The 16,164-nt window shown below is 44.8% G+C and overlaps 1 protein-coding gene across 2 annotated transcripts in view; it reads left to right on the top strand.

Annotated features, from left to right (window-relative positions):
• PAK2 (p21 (RAC1) activated kinase 2) overlaps positions 1-16,164 on the top strand; it is a 42,914-nt gene that overhangs the window by 290 nt on the left and 26,460 nt on the right. The window lies entirely within an intron of this gene.

Genomic DNA, 16,164 nt, shown 5'->3' with positions numbered 1-16,164 from the left:
GCGGCCCGGCCCCGCTTCCTGCGGGCCCGGCGGCCCCCGCCCCCCAGCGCGGGGCCCTGGGGAGACGGGAGAGCTCCTCCATCCCGGCGGGGAGCGGGCGTGTCACAGCTGCCGGGGTAAATTACTGCGGAGATCCCGGCACTGGGCCGTGCGCGGCCGCTGTCAGTGCCCGCGGGCCGCCCCGAGCTCCCGCGCCCCATCCCGGGTAATCCCTGCTCCTGGTCCCCGAGCCCGCCGGGGTTTTCTCCTTCCGCTGTTTTCTGCTTTGTTTCTGTCGCCGTTGTTTGCATTTATCCCGTCAAAGCCCCGCAGGGTGGTTTAGAATCACAGAATCCCAGGATGGTTTGGGTTGGAAGGTACCTTAGGGATCATCCCATCCCACCCCCTGCCATGGGCAGGGACACCTTCCAATATCCCAGGTTGCTCCAAGCCCCGTCCAGCCTGACCTTGGACACTTCCAGGGATGGGGCAGCCACAGCTTCTCTGGGCAACCTGTGCCAGGGCCTCCCCACCCTCACAGGGAAGAATTTCTTTCCAATATCCCATCTCCACCTGCTTTTAGTAGGTTAGTGGTAATGGGGAGCAGGGAGGGTAAAGTTGGATTTAGCCTGGTCCATGTGGCAACTGCCTAAAGGCTGATTTGGGAGCAGAGGGTTCATCAGCTGCTTTCGAGGAGCTGTGCTGTGCTTTGCTGTAGCCAAAATAAACCAGTTCACCTGCTGCCTTATGGCCAGTGTCTGGATATATAATACTGTCATTATTTTGGAGGTCCTACAGTAATAGCTATGTTAGGGGCGATTCAAACATGGTATACTGTGAGGTTTTTATCATCTTATTTCTGTCTTTCTTTGGGTTTCTGCCTGCTTTTTGGTGGGTTTTATACCTGAAAAATAGGGCCTGCTTTAGAGAAAGTCTGGGATTTGCTTTGCAGCTGGAGTGTCCTCACAACTGTGGGTCCTGGAGTGGCATCTCCCTGAAAAAACAGGGACTTGCTACTCAGTGCTTCAGTTTCTTCATTTTGGAGATGAAGGTAATTAAACTCATAGGGATATTGTGGAGGCAGGTTGAAAAATATGTTGCACCAGAGAACTGGTTCATTATTACAGACTGAAATAAAGTGGAAGCAAAGTAGAATTATAAAAATGCAAAAATGTTATGAGTTTTTGAGTGGAATCTTTGAGCTAATAGGAGCACTTCAAACAAAGTGCACTGGGTAATGTTCTAGAGGCAGGAAAAGCCTCACTCCAAAGTTCAGTGGGTGGATATTGCAGTTCTTGAGGCCAGAACAGAAATGCTTGAAGAAGAGTGACTTGAATCTTCTGTGTTATCTACGTTGTGTGTGGAATTTGGCTCATCTTTGCACGGACACGGTTGTTAAAAGTGTCAGGCTCTTAGCTGTGGAATAATGGCTCTGTCTGGGTACTTAGCACTTTTTAACACCATGCAGCTTGTGCACTGCATCCAAGGCCTGTGCTCTGCTGTGCAGCAGCTCGTCAGAGGTTGATTTACTAGGATGAAATTTGTACTGAGATACAACTTGGACCTTTGGCCAACTGAGGGACTTTCCTCCTGGAGGCACCTGCTGGTGCTCCCTGTCTGGGCTGGATGCTGGAGTGGGTGGGCGGATGCTGGGACCGTGTATGGCAACTCCAGTCTTGGGGTTATTTTAAAATAATATCCTTTTAAAATCCCATGTGTACTTGTGTTGTTTGTCAGCATTTTGGTTGTGTCTAAAAGGGAGAATTATTCAAGCCCCTTTGGTTTCGAAATAACTTTGGAAGTGAGGGTACTGATTGGTGCTGCAGATTTTGCTCTTGTGATAAGAAAAAGCTATAGGGACCCCAGTCTAGGTCTGTGTGTTATTAATAAGATAATTCAGTTTCAGAGCTCTTACATCTGTCTTGGGTTGGTTTTGTTTGGGTTTTTTCCCCTTTTATCTGTTTCCTGCGTTAGAAGGTCTGTGCCAGTATTTTCTCGTTCCTCACAACACACACGTTTTCTGACGTGGCCGGCACAACAGAGAAGCAGCTCTTTGTTCTGCAAACAACCCCGAGTTAAAGGCACTGCTCTGGAGGGCCCAGGGATGGCACCAGCAGAATTTCCAGTCCTGGGACAGGGCTTTGGAGTGGAGCTGAGTCTCCAAAGCATCCACGAGGAGATGGTGGCAGAGGGATGGTGGTGGGGAGAGCGAGGGGAAGGAGAGGACTTCAGCAGCCAGGCTGCAGGGATTAACATCCTGATGAACATATTGCTGCTGGCAGCTGGGAAAAGGCCAAACAAGGTGGTTGTGGAGCTTTCCCTTCTTTCCCTGGGAAGGTGGTTGCTGCCATCACCTTGCTCTGCCCTGTCAAAGTGAGGGCTCTCTTTTGGGCTGGGATTGATTCAGGAAGGCTGCACCGAGCTCCATTTTCAGTTTTCCAAGCAGGCACCTAAATCCTTATCAAAAGTGATTGTCTGGCCCCAGACTCTGAGGGCTCTTTGTAGTTGCACAGTGTCCTCCTGGAGGGGTTTTTGTCCCTGCCATGGCAGTGCCAGGGACTGAACCTCGTCAGGTGCCAGCGCCGAGGCTCCCACTCGCCCTCCCAAGGGCAGCACTTCCAGAGATAACCAATCCCTTGGGTGCCAGGCTGGGCTGCCAGGTTGGCTCTTGGGAGCGATAAAGTCCACTGGATGCAGAGCTGGATTGATTCTGCCTCCTGGCAAGGTCAGTCTGACCAGGGAAGCACCGTGGAAGAGGCTCCATCTCCTGCCAGCCTTCAGGAGGAGGTGGGGGAGAGGGAAGGAGTCCAGGGCGCTCACCTGGGGGCAAAGGACAAGGAACCCTTGGGCAGGGCAGGGTTTTGAGGGCAGTTTCATTTTAGCAAGGAAACACTGCAGTGTTCCCCGAAGGCCTAAGGACTCTTGGGCTTTCCTGTTTGGAATTACTGTGTCTCGAGCTTGATAAGACTTTGGAAAGCTCTTATTTGCATTTAAATACAGGTGGTAAAAGGTAGTAGATGTTTTCAGGTGAGAAGAAGAGATCTCCTAGTGACCTGCCAGGGATGTGAGGAGCAGATGGAGCTCAGTGTTAATGCTCAAGCCTTACTTCAGTGCTCAAGGTTTTTGAGAGCTCAGACCATGGTTTTACCTGAAGCTGGTAAAATTATTTCCTTTAATGTGAAAATACACACTTCAGTGTTTGTATTTTGACTGATGCAGTGATCACTGTCTGTCACTGAGAGCTGGAAATGCTGGTTTTGGTCCTAATTCTCTGACTTGCCAGTTTTTGTAAGTGGATCGTTCTTTCTGTTTTCTCAGCTTCTTTTTATTTTCTCAGCTGGGAGTGGGGATTAACCAGGCTTTGAAAATGTCTCACCTGGCAGGCAGGGATGTGTTAGGAAAATGCCTTAAAATTGAGAAGAGTTTCAGTTTTTCTGTTGAGATAAATTTTGATCGGACACACTGTGAATTCACAAAAGGAATTCCTCGTGCTTTCTAAAGGTTGTAGTACACTGAAAAGCTTCAGGAATTAGTGAGGCAGCTCTTTTCCTTCAGGCAAAGCAAGTGGATTTTGAAATTCTCAAATTGATGTGTCTGATTTCTGTTTGTAAATTTTGAAAGGCTTTTAAAAGTCTTCAGCTGCTAATGAATGTACTGGTGCTTAGAACTGAGCCCACCTTACTAGGAAATACAGTACTTTTAAGGCTCCTAGAAAATACTGGGGGCTTTGTATAATGGATAGGTTGTTGTTTCCCAAAGGGTCTGAACTCTGTGTTGGTGTAGCTCTGGCAATGCCCGAAGTTCAGTGATATTTGGATCTTTGGTCAGGGCTCTTCTCTCTGGCAATTAGCAAAATTTGTCTTTAAAAGAGTTCTTTTGACAAGGCAGGTTTAATTATTTCTAATTCTATAGTTTCTTTTAAAACACAAGCAGCTGTAGGAAGGAGCCAGCGTGTTGAGGCTGCAGAGAGTGTGATTTAAGTGGTGTTCAGTGTTAAGAAAGAATTTAACATCATGTGAAGCAACAAGGGCAGCTGGCAGGTGTACTCAGGAATGGAAATATATTAAAAAGTCCTTCCAATTCAACTTCTGCTTTTTTTTTTTTCTAAAGTTTTCTCCTTCCTTTTTAGGTGGTGGATGTTTGACTCGGTGTGTACCCACAGGAGTTAAACTGTCAGCACATGAAGCCTTTCCCATAACTCCTTTAATGAGTGAAATTAGAGTTATCTGATGGCATGGGGTTCATTTTAGAAACTAATGTGATACTTTCTACTCTTTGTTGCATTTGGTTTTCATTTACAGTCATTTTAGAACTGCTTTAACTAGCAGAGGTATCTCCTGGACAGAGCAAGGAAAAGCTGTCCCTGGAAGATGCTGTTTAAAATCACCTTTGAATATTTAACCCATTTTGTCTTGGAAAGGTCTCCAGTAAAGTGAGAACCTGGAGGAATGAAAATCTTTCCCCTAAGCCTGTCTACAGCAAAAGGCCATCCTGTTTTAAAGGGATCTGGGGATTTGGGCTTCAGGCAGGATCTGGCTGGGCAGATTCTTGTGTAAGTAGCTCCCTGGAAGGGGCTGAATTGAAAGTGCACTTCAGCTCATGAATGATCTGCTTTAGGGTGTAAAAAAAATAGTTGTTTAATAAGTTATGTGAATGTTTGGAAGTGAGCAACTTTTAAAATTCAGAAACATCACTGAAAAGGTAAACTTGCTGTTTTATACTGGTGTTAAATCAGCTGAGTGCTTGGGATTTTACCCGGCCGTTAAATCCACCTGCTGGCCCTAATTTAGACAGAAATATTGACCACAGGGTGGATGATTGTTTTGCCACCTGGGCAAAGGGCACCAGCCCCAGTTTGGGGTGCAGGGGCACAGGGAGGGTCTGGCTCTCCCCTGGCCCCAGACCAGGGGTTTTGGGTTCCTGCCAGCCCCAATCTGTGACATCCCTGCGTGTGGGGATCCGTGTCAGGAACTAAACTGCTGGAAAGGGAATTCCTGATGTTAAACTTGACTTGGGAATTTTGCTGAGTGATCTGACACTCATGGTCCGGAAAAGCCGGAGAGTTCTCTGTCTGGCTTTCTGCTCCTTCTGCCTTTTTCATGGAATGTGACTTCAGATCAAACACAAAACTGAACAGGATCTCCTCACAAAATGCTGCCATCATTTTCTGTGGCACAGCAAATAGGTTTCTAATGCTGTGAAATGATTTTTTTACTTTGAAAAAGCCTTTTATTTCCAATGTGTGAAATGCCAGCTGTCACTCTTACAGGAATAAATGATGTGAAGTCTTTGATTTGTCAGAGCTGGGGCATTATCTCCAAGTGTGAAATATTTTTCTGCTCTCACCCCTGAGTGGAACAAGGAGACAAGTGAGATCCGGGATTTTCAAAGCTATTTAGCAACAAGGACAGTTAATTTTAATTTGATGTCAACATGCTAAGGCTCTTTGATACCAGTGTCCAAGCTTAGGAAATAATTCTTTGTGGTAAAGAAGGTCCTGACTGCTGCAGCCAGGAAATTCAGGCAAGTTCCTCTTGATTTTTGGGATGAGGCTATTTTGCAGTTCCCAAAGTATGTGTTGGCAGTACTGGGAACTCACTTCTTTCATGACTACTACTCTTCCTTTCCAGCCCTTCTGGACGTATTTTATATACATTTTTATATATATATATATATATTTTTAGAGTGAATATATGTTGAGATTTTTCACTGAGGATTATTTTTCCAGGTAGTTGCTGGAAATGCAGAATAAAAATTCAAGATGGTTCAGTACAACTGGTTTGGATGGTTTCTTCACAAGCAGGGCAGTGTGTTTCAGCGTGTGGTTGTGATGTCTTTTATTTTCTTACTTATTAATAATTATTCCATTGTAAAATATTTGACTTTGAGAGGTGTAATTCTCATTCTCCTTGGCTTGTTGTGTGCACGCTGGAAAGTCTTTTTGCAGCACAAGGAAATGTACTCAGGCTTAGTAAACCTGGATGGAGTTTTACTGTGGAAGAAGTTAAGGCACCTGGTAAATCTATAAATCCACAGCAATCTGACTAGAGCTTGGAGCATCTCAGGTAATTAAGTTTTAGTGTCTTTAAAAAAAAAAATTAGAAAGAAGGGTTGGGGAATAAATGGAAAGAATGAAGGATAAGTGAAAATACCCAGATGAAATGATTTTTAATTTGGTTTAATTTGTGGTGGTGATGACTTTTTTTGTTCAGAAAAAACAAATTTTTTATTAACACTGTCAGAATTTAAATGAATTTTTTTTTCCCTGTTCCCTCATTGCTGCTAAGATATACTTGTCAGACACATGGTTGGTATTGAATTTTATCTTGTAATACTTTTAGCATGGCTCCTTGGAGATCTTCCTTACCATGGGATGGAAAATCTTTGGCAGTGAGTCTTTGGCAGCACTTTTCTCCCAGGTCTTACTTGGCAAAGGGACTGGTGGTGGTTGTAATTTACTTCCTCAGCACTTCCAAAGCCCATGGACCAAAGTGAGGGAGGCAGCTTTCTAAATTTAAAACTGCATCTGAAGTGGAGAAATCTCTTTGTTTCAGGGACCTTGGTCAAGATTGGAACTAGATGTGGTTTTTGTTCCACATCGCTCTGGTTAACAGAGTGACTGTGTTTCCTGCACTGCTGAAGCCACTTTCTCTGCCTGACCCTGAAAGGTTTTGTCAAATAACTTGTCGGTATTCCTCTTTATTGTCTTTATTGTCCATTTCCTAAACAAGGTGTGGGTATCATCAGTGCTTTCTTTTTGGTTTCTTACTCGCTGGCTCTGCGCTCGCACACACCTGGTCACAGAACCATGGAATGGTTTGGGTTGGAAGAGACCTTAAAGCTCATCCAGTGCCACTCCCTGCCATGGGCAGGGACACCTTCCTCTATCCCAGGTTGCTCCAAGCCCTGTCCAACCTGACCTTGGACACTTCCAGGGATTGGGCAGCCACAGTGTCTCTGGGCAACCTGGCTGATGACAACGGGCCATTCCCCAGTGAGCAGTGTGGGGACAGGCTGGTGGCAAGTGGCTGCTCAAACTGATATTCTGTGGGCTCTCTCTGTTGCCAGGTTTAATAGAGATTTTTATCTCTGTTTTGCTCTATGGAAATGGCTTACTGAAATTCGCTTCCTGTTTTCTTAACAATTGGAAGGACCTGAGAAAATTTTCCCTTAGATGACAAACTCTTGGAAAGCTGACCACTTCTGGAGGTGTGATGTTAAGGTTAGCTTCTTCCGTGGCTAAAATAAATTTCATGAGAGGAGGATTTTTTTTTTTTTTTAATTAGAAGAACTGAGTTTTCATATAATCACAGAATCTGTAAGTCTTCCATGCTCATTTGTTGCAACAATAATGTTTTAATGTCCTCATTTGTATGTTTACCTTTGCTGGTAGCAGCCAATGGTATTGTGAATTAAAAAGAGGAGGACTAGGAAAGCACAGAAGTGTTGTGCTGGGTCAGGCTGTCAATGTGTGTCATCTCTTCTTGATAAATGTCAGCTTTAGTGTGAGGACTCTTAAATGGCTTTTTGGAGCTGGGAGGCGGCCCAGGACTTGCTCGGTCTGCTGTCTCCTGAACCTCTGGATGAAAGAATAGGTTATTGGTGTTCCCTGCCTGATAACATCCTTCACCCTCCTGTGATGAGGGCTCAGCTGGTGCTGAACATGAAGGCAGTGCTGTGGTTTGTCTGCAGTTCTTGTGTTGATGGCACAGCAAGAGCAATGTCTGATGTTTTTCGTAATTATTTATTGCATCCCTTGCAATGGAATTAGACCCCTCAGATAAGTGGGATCTCTCTTATTTCTACTGAAATAAGTAGCTTTACTTTTTTATTGGGGTGGGATGTGTGTGTGAGGACCTCATGGATGGAATCCTCCATGTCATGGGTGAGTTTGTGTTTTGTAGGAGGTAAGATGTTGGTCTTTGAAGTCTGTTTTGTGTGAGTTCAGTCTCATCCTCACAAACATCTTCAGCTGCTTTATGATTGCACAACTGTTATTGAGGCAAGATAATAAGGTAGAACTAGGTCTGAGAACTGCATCCTTTTCATGTGTAAAATGCCTGAAACATGATTCAGGCATTTTCTGTGTTTTCTGAAGCTTTTTTCTTGCTCTGTTAAGATATCACTGAAATCTTACTGTTCTGCCCATGGGAATGTCACTCATTGTGTATTGAACAGGCACAGTTACATATGCTTCTTTGTTAAACTCAGAATTTGTACAACAATAAGTAGGGGTTTTTTGAAGTCTTTTGCAGCTTTATAGGTTTGATATTATGTTTTGTCAACTGTTTCAATATTATTTTAACTTGACAGCTTCCTTTGGAAGCTCTTCAGCCTCCCAGGGTGCTGGTTGTCCTGTGGGGCTGTAATTTTCACAGGCCTTTTGTCTATTCAGTTGGTAACGGTGTTCTTCATTCTGTATTTTTATGTTTTAAAAAGTATTTCATTCTTGAGCTGTAAAATCAATTTTTTGTGGCCCTGGTACTGCAGCATCCTGTATAAACAGTCATGGATAGTAACTCCCTCAAAGTGTGTCAGTATTGGTGGGATATATGAAATCACATTGAAAATTTGATGAATTTAATCACTCACAGATGGTGTTTAAGTCATTGGACTTTTCTTTACATATTTTGGGTATTTTTATCATACATTTTATGAATAGTAAGAAACATATGGGGTAGTATTAATGCAGAAGAGGTTGGGGCTTTTCATATTTATTTTTTTCCCTACTTAATGGTTCCTGTAGTTCTCCTGTAGGCTTGGCAAAAAAATAATTTCCACATCAGCATAAAAATTATTTATATTTTTTGAATTATGATACAGTTCCGTGCTTTTTTGGCTGCTTAATATAATTTGATTTGTAGCCTGTCCTCCGTTTCTGGTTGCTTTGGGGTTGTTTTAACAGTATTTTAGATAAAAAGCTGTTTGAGTGAGAAGTGGTTTCACTAGGAATAACTTTAAAAAACCCCTAAAATTAGAAAATTAAGTTAAAAACTCATTCTGGCAGGCAGTGTTTTGAATGCAAATTGTCATTTCCAGCATTCAAATGAGTGCTCTGGCTCCCTGAAAGACATACAAGAACATTTGCCCAAATTCCAGGGAACTGCTGCATTAGGCTGTACATGAGTATGTTGCTTGTATGTGTGCAAGTAATTTTAAAGTAGAAAATCTTTTAACAGCACACAAGGAAAACCAGTGCAGTGTCCCAGCAGGAGCACTGGAGTGTGAACAGAGGCAAGTGATTTACAGAGACCCTTTCCCTTGCTCACTTTTCCCTTCTTTTTTTTTTAAAGGAAAGTAGCATTACAGTTTTTTGGTTTTCTGTTGGTGAATGCAGGTCTAATGTCCAGAACTGTAGGGGAGTATTTGGGCTGATTTGAGCTGTGGCAGCTGCAGGTGTGCTTTTTTTGTTCTGTTTATTGTGACTTGGAAATAGTGGGGAAGGGACTGCCTGTGATGCTGTGCAGTGGCTGCAGAATTGGTTGTGTGCCCATCTGGGTGCTTCACCCCTCCTAACAGAGTTAAATATGCCAGGAAAAAAATAAAATAGTCACTTGTCTGTGTGTACAGAACCTGTAAAACTTGAAACTTCAGCTGTGTAATGGAGTTCCCTCTGAATGTGACAGTCTTGAAGCACTTGTGCCAGCGCTGTGGCTGAAGTGTGAGGTTTTATTGCTGAGCTCTTGGGAGTGTTTTACTAAAGATCTGATTTCATCCCACAGAACTGAGCTGCTGTTGGTAGTGAAACATTGGGGTAACCCCTCCTGAGTGTGTTGCCTTCTCGTTAAGTAATTAAAAGACCCCACTGGGAATATTGCATCCCGCTCTGGAGTCCTCAGCAGAAGAAACATGTGGACCTGTGGAAGTCCAGAGGAGGCCATGGAGATGCTCCAAAGAGTTAGAGACCCTCAGCTCTGGAGCCAGGCTGGGAGAGCTGGGGGCGTACAGCCTGAAGAAGAAAAGCCTCCAGGGAGACCTTGGAGCCCCTTCCAGTGCCTAAAGGGGGTTTATAAAAAGAGGGAGAGCAACTTTTTACATGGGCAGATAGTGAGAGGACAAGGAGGAACGGTTTTAAACTAAGAGAGGAGATATTTAGATGAAATGTTGGGAAGATATTCCTCCCTGTGAGGGTGGGGAGGCCCTGGCACAGGTTGCCCAGAGAAGCTGTGGCTGCCCCACCCTGGAAGTGTCCAAGGCCAGGTTGGACAGGGCTTGAAGCAACCTGGGCTAGTGGAAGGTGTCCCTGCCCACGGCAGGGGGTAGAACTGGATGAACTTTATGGTCACTTCCATGGACAACTTTCCCAGCTATCAGCAGCACAGAAGTGGGATGCTGCAGGGAGCTCTTCTCTTGTAGGAGTCTTGAGTGTTCGAAGAAGTCACTGTAGTCTGTCAAGGCACAAATGGAATGTAACTCTCCCAGGAGAAATGATCTGTGGTTTCTGTGTGGTGCTGCTAGAATGGGGACATGAGCCATGTCCACCCAAGCCATCTCAGGGTGGTGGTGGGGGTTGTTTTCAAAAGACCTGTTGCCATGCCCAAGTGCTTTTGGTATTTACATGTCCTGTATTTGATTTCTTGCAGCCTTTGCTCTGTCTGGCTGAATTTATGTCCAGTGTGGGTATGAAGATGGACAATTCTTGAGCTTGGGTCACGCAGGGGTTTTGGCAAACCCTTCCAAGTGGCCGTGATGTCCGGGTGGCAGCACTGTGCTGGTGTGCACTGTGTCTGGGAAAACTGACTCGGAAGAGGCAGAATTTCCCACTGTGGCATTTGGTTTCGTGGCAGGCTGGCAATGTGATAAGAGTTGAGGGTTTGGCCCCCAGGGCTGTTTTGCCAAGCTGCACTAACTGCAGTTGAAGCAAGCCTTGGGCAGCCACTAGAGAGAAACAAAGAGCTCTATTCTGAGTGCCTTGTGAAAAAAGAGCTCTTTTGGAGGGAGACATTTCATCTTTTCCCTTTGTCTTTTCCCTTATTATTCCTTTTTTCCCATAGCTGATAGCTCTTACCAGCGTGATGAGGGAGTGACAGATCCCTTAACCTTGGATTCTTCCTGGTTTTGCCATCCTCATACGTACTTTGTGACCTCTTCTCTTTCCAGTTACCTGGATTAGAAAGGGGGAGGGGGGAAAGCCACAACCACATTTTACCATTGCACAGTAGGATTTCCAGAAGTTAATAAAAAAGGTTAAAAAAGGTTTCTTTCCCTGATAGGGATGCTAATGATCCTTCTGCACACCACCAGCAGCCTGATGATGCTTGTAGAGCTGTGTCACTGCTCTGTTGGGTGGTGAATCTCCAGGTTAAACAGCTGTGAATGATGTTGTTAATACAGAAGTGCACCAAGTTGTACAGGTACCTCGTGCAGGGCAGCCTTTTTTCAAATAACTTTTGCTCTGGAATGTGTGGTCCCTCCCTGCCTGTAAATGTCAGCTTTAATTAAGAGAGAATCTCAGCAATGAGATGCAGACTTATTTTTTTCCTATTATTTTCTTGTAAACTTTCCCTGCTTGCCCTTTTCCCCATTCTCCTTTAATCTTTAGAAAACCTCAGCTCGTGAAAATAAAGGCTGAAAAGTGCCTGCTAGGTGGTGAAATATGAGTAAGCACAAACACCTTGAACCCTGGATTTGCATGTGCTGTGCCTGCCGCCGGCTGCCTCGTCTGCCTTTAGTTGACTCAGGGTTTTCAGGAGGCAGAGCAGGGATAATTTCCTCGTTGAGCACTGAACAGGCTGGTTCAAACACCTTGTGTGTTATCATTATGCATCTTAGCACAGTGGTTCCTTGAAGGAAAACTCTGGCTGTGGGCTGTGTAAAATGGAACTGAATTCAGCTGGTAGGCGGCAGCTCCCCAGCCCCGCAGCAGAGAGTGGGAATGGATCCCATGGATCCCTCTTGGTTTAATTCCTCCTCCACCACACTCTGTAGACCTATGTGGGCCTGCAAGGGCTGCCTTGGAGCGAGGTGGGAATGGGCATCCATGTCCATCAGCCCATCCCTCTGGCTCATTTCTGTGCACTCCTGTCATCAGCTGCCTTGCCAAGTGAGTTTTCCTGCCAAACTTAGGGGAAATGGGACACAAAAGCAGTTGGGAAGTGACTTCTGAGGCCCGTCTGGTATTGTGGCCTGTGGTGTTTGAGCTATTTCAGAGGTGATAGAGCAGAGAAGAGGTTCCTGGTGGTAAAAGAGGTGGTAAAATGCCACCTCAACTCAGTAGAGCCACATGTTATGAAGCAGAAATGAGAGCTCAGGTGGGTGTTGATCTCCCTGCAGGTTTAAAGGGACGGAGTGAAGATGAATCACAAGACTCAGAGGTGGCCCCAGTGTTCAGTGAAGCCAAGTATTGTGAATTTGCTTAAATTTTCTATGCACTAATGGGCTTTTACCAGGACTCTTGCACATCTTGTCTCTAGTCTGGGCCTACTCAGATTTTCCCTGTTGATATCTGTTTCATTCACCGTCTTCCTCAGAAAACTGGGATCTCTTTTAGTTTCAAAAACGTTATTTTTGCAGCCTGATTGCTTGTTTTCAGTGCAGGATTCTGCACATCTGCTCAGTGCCTTAAGGAGTCAATAAGTGCTTCAGGTTGTAATGGACTTTGGCAGTGGGTTTGAAGCCTTAGTAACACTTTGAAATATCCCCTGAACAGGATATTTGTCTTGTGTAACTTGGGCCATGGGAAGCACATCTATTACAGTTTGGGAGAGGCTATCCCTTCTTCTGCACTAAAGATAGTTTCCTTTCTGCTTGTTTTTATTTCTTCTGCTCGACTGTGATTTTTATCTTCTTTTTTCCCCCCTAATCTCTTTATCACTTGACAATTAGACAGCATTTATTTGTGCTGATTTTTTCCCTTCTATTTCTATGACTGGGCAAAAATCATAAGGAAATTAAGGGGTTGGAAAAAGACAAATTGGAAAGAATTTAGCTGAGCATGTTCTGTGTGTCATCCAGTCTGATCTTGCCAAATGAGGCTGAGTTTCTCCTTTACTCTCATTAGAGTCACAGTATTATGTGTTTCCTCTGCCACATGTAGCAGTAAAGGAAGATAAGAAGGACCTGACCTGTTTATAAACTTCATGGTGGTTGGTTTGGTTACTGTTTGTCCCTTTGTAGATCTTAGTGAAAGGTATGTTGGGCTCAGATATTTTTTATTTGGGGTTTTTTTTTTAGCTGTTATCCCAACTGCATCATTTGAAGGGCGAGTACCTTTTGTGCTTCTAAATTAGGGAGATCTGAGCTTCTTTGGAGCATCTTAGGTTAGCGTAGTTTCCTCTCCCCTCCCCATAAAAAAAGAAAAAAAAAAAGCTAAATAAAAATAACTTGGTTTTCACAGGTTTGGCACTGAGCAAAACACTTTTTATCCGAGACCCCCTGAAGCTGGAAGGGCGTGTTCCAGCACTCCGTGTGGAGGCTGGTGCCTGTCTTTGCAGAGGTGGGATGTGCTGGAGCACCCCCACGTGTTTTTAATAACTGTAGGTGGAAGGGATGATCCCGCTGGCTCTTCCTGGCCGCTCTCACGGTTACTCTGGTCCGTGCTTTTGCACGAGTCCTCTCTTGGCAGGCAGAAGATCTGCGACTGCATTTGCCAAGTCTGCAAGAAAGTAATTCTTTGTCTGCCACTGCTGGTTGTTTTTTTTTTTTGGCACCATTTTCTGAGTCGAAATGATGAGATAAGTATTTTCAGTCTCTGAAGGTAGTCTCATTCTGTTCCAAAAAACTCCTTTTTGGATCTGATTAAATAAATCTCGTGGATCCAAGTGCTTCAAGTTGGAAAGATAAACATCCTAAAAGACTTGTTTTGTTTTTCATGGAGAAGACGAGTCTGAGATGTGCTGGATTTGTGATTTATTTTTTTTTTCTGCAGCAGTGAAATAATTTCAAGCTGGTGATCTGCTGAACTAAGAGGCTGTTAGTGATGGGGCAGGAAGCTGTGGCTAGGTAGCACCATCTGAATAAAAACTTGTCAGAAAGCTGCTTTCTGCTAATCCCTGGGAGGAAGTGAGCTATAATCAGCACTAAGTGAGCTAATCACAGGAAATCTATTGCTCAACAGGAGCCTTTAAAAAAAAAAAAAAAAAGGGGGGGGGGGCGGGGAGAAAAGAAGAATACCCGTGGAGACACTTCATTCTGCTTTTGGACTGCAAAATCTGTTTGATCTAAGAAAATGGAATATCTGATGAAATGAGTAGCCCTCCAGTCTCCACTTAAAAACTGCACTTCTCTTCCAGAATAATGAAGCGTCGAGTCTCGTCTCTTCCTGGAAGGTGGTTTTCAGGTATAAAGAGGTGGTGGTGTGGAGAGGCTGTGTATAACCAAAGGACCAAAACTACTGGAGGCCTGGGGGCAGTGGGAGTGAGTCTCCAGATGTTTTCAACGAGGATTTTTATAATATAAAGCAAGAGTGAGATGTGACTGTCTTAAATCTGTCTTGTCACACCAGTCTTTCATTGGAGCATCACGCGCTGGCACTTGTATTGTTTTTAGTTACTCTGTGCCCTTTTTCACTTGACATCTGCTTTGGAGATTTCTTTCCAGGCATCTCCTTTGCTCTTTTCCTGTGCTCTGGACGTGGCTGTCCCGGATGCTGTGACGAGTGTTGCCAGTGGCACCCTGTAAGGCCCTACAGGAAGGGGTTACAGCCACCGGCCGTGGGGATGCTGGAGGGGGAGCTTGCCGCTGGAGCAGGGGCAGGGACATGCAGCCACTGTCAACCCTTCCTTCACTTTTGAGCTGCTCTCATTTCTTCTTCCATTCCTTCTGTCAGACCACAAGCAGTTCTGCTGTGTTGCCTTCAAGCTGTGTCCATGGCCCAAGTGTTCTGCAGTTCAGGTGTTGTCCCCAAAAGGTCCTGCAGCTGTAGAGGCACATCAAGAATTAGGATTTCAAGAAACGAGTGGTTTTGTTTCTTAACACATTGTTAGCCTGAAATCCATTACTTCTCCTTTTTGGTCAGCTGTGCAAAATGAACTTAAATTTGATGGTTTTGCTGCTCCTTCTGTGTTATGCTGCTGATAGTAAATGAACTGAGTAATTTTTACTTGTAGTAAATAGAACTTGAGTTCAGTTTGCAGCACTGTCACAGATTTATTTGATTTATTTCACTGATTTAGTTCTGGCCCTCAGAGATCAGTGGCAGTGTAAAGCACAGTATTGTGTGCCAGGAAGAGAAATTTAATGTGCATGTTATCAAACAGCTCTGAGCTTGATGTGATCTGTTTTGGTTTCTTTTTCCAAGCAGTAGTCCAGTTTAGTTTTGCATCACATCCCAGGCAGTGAAATCACAGGTGCAGCCTAGACTCCTCAAACACATTAATTTGAACATCTTAAGAAGACAAATTCAGGTTATCACAATGTGAGAACTTTCTACAGCAGCTGTTTGATTTGACACAAGGTACCATCTACCCACCCCTGCCTGGGGCCTTGCAAGGCTGCTATATGTGACCAGAACACAGATTTAAAACTTAAATCTGCTCAAATACAAGTGCTCCAGGGAAAGTGTGAGTGTGCACTGCAGCAGAGAGGAAAATTATCGTCTTCAGTTTAATTTTATTTCCTTTCAGTCATTCTGAAAAACAAGTTTGAGGAGAAAAATGTTTATCCTTTTCTAGAAGCCAGAGGAGCTAAATAGCAGCACAGGGCTTTGGCTGGGATGGGAGTGCGTGTGAGGCTCCATCCCCATCCCGAGGGAGCCCAGGGAAGCCAGGCCAGCACAAGAGCCAGGCTTAGGAAGTTCTTCAGGAGGCAGCCCAGCTTTACACTCGCACAAGGGGGAACCTGGGGGGGAAAAACAGCAGAAAAGCAAGTCAAAGCCAGAGCACTCAGACTAATGTGCTGCAGCAGTGGGTGTCCGCCGGCTTTCTGAAAACGCTGCCCAATTCTCACTTTACTTTCCAGCTTTTACTCAGTGTCAGGGTTGTTTCTGGGTGTTTTCCCACCAGTGGCAGCAACAGGGACTGCTGTCTGTCCTGTGACCTGGGTATGCCGTGGGTTGTCAGGCCCTTTTCATCCCCAAAAGGAAGAAAGGTAGTGAGCAGCAGGGTGTAGATTGTAAAAATGAAACTCAACACATGTGCAGATCAGTCTCTGCAGGGGCTGGGAGGAACAGGAGGGTGGGTTAAAGCTACAGGAGTTGCTCCCTGTGTGTGTCCTGCCTCACCCTCACCGGGCAAAAGTGGGAAGGTT

This window comes from Corapipo altera, unplaced genomic scaffold (genome assembly GCF_003945725.1).
Source record: "Corapipo altera isolate COAL_440 unplaced genomic scaffold, ASM394572v1 175, whole genome shotgun sequence".
In the NCBI taxonomy this organism is placed as follows: Eukaryota; Metazoa; Chordata; class Aves; order Passeriformes; family Pipridae; genus Corapipo; species Corapipo altera.
Note: the sequence above shows the minus strand (reverse complement) of the source record. Positions and strands in the feature narration are given on the sequence as shown.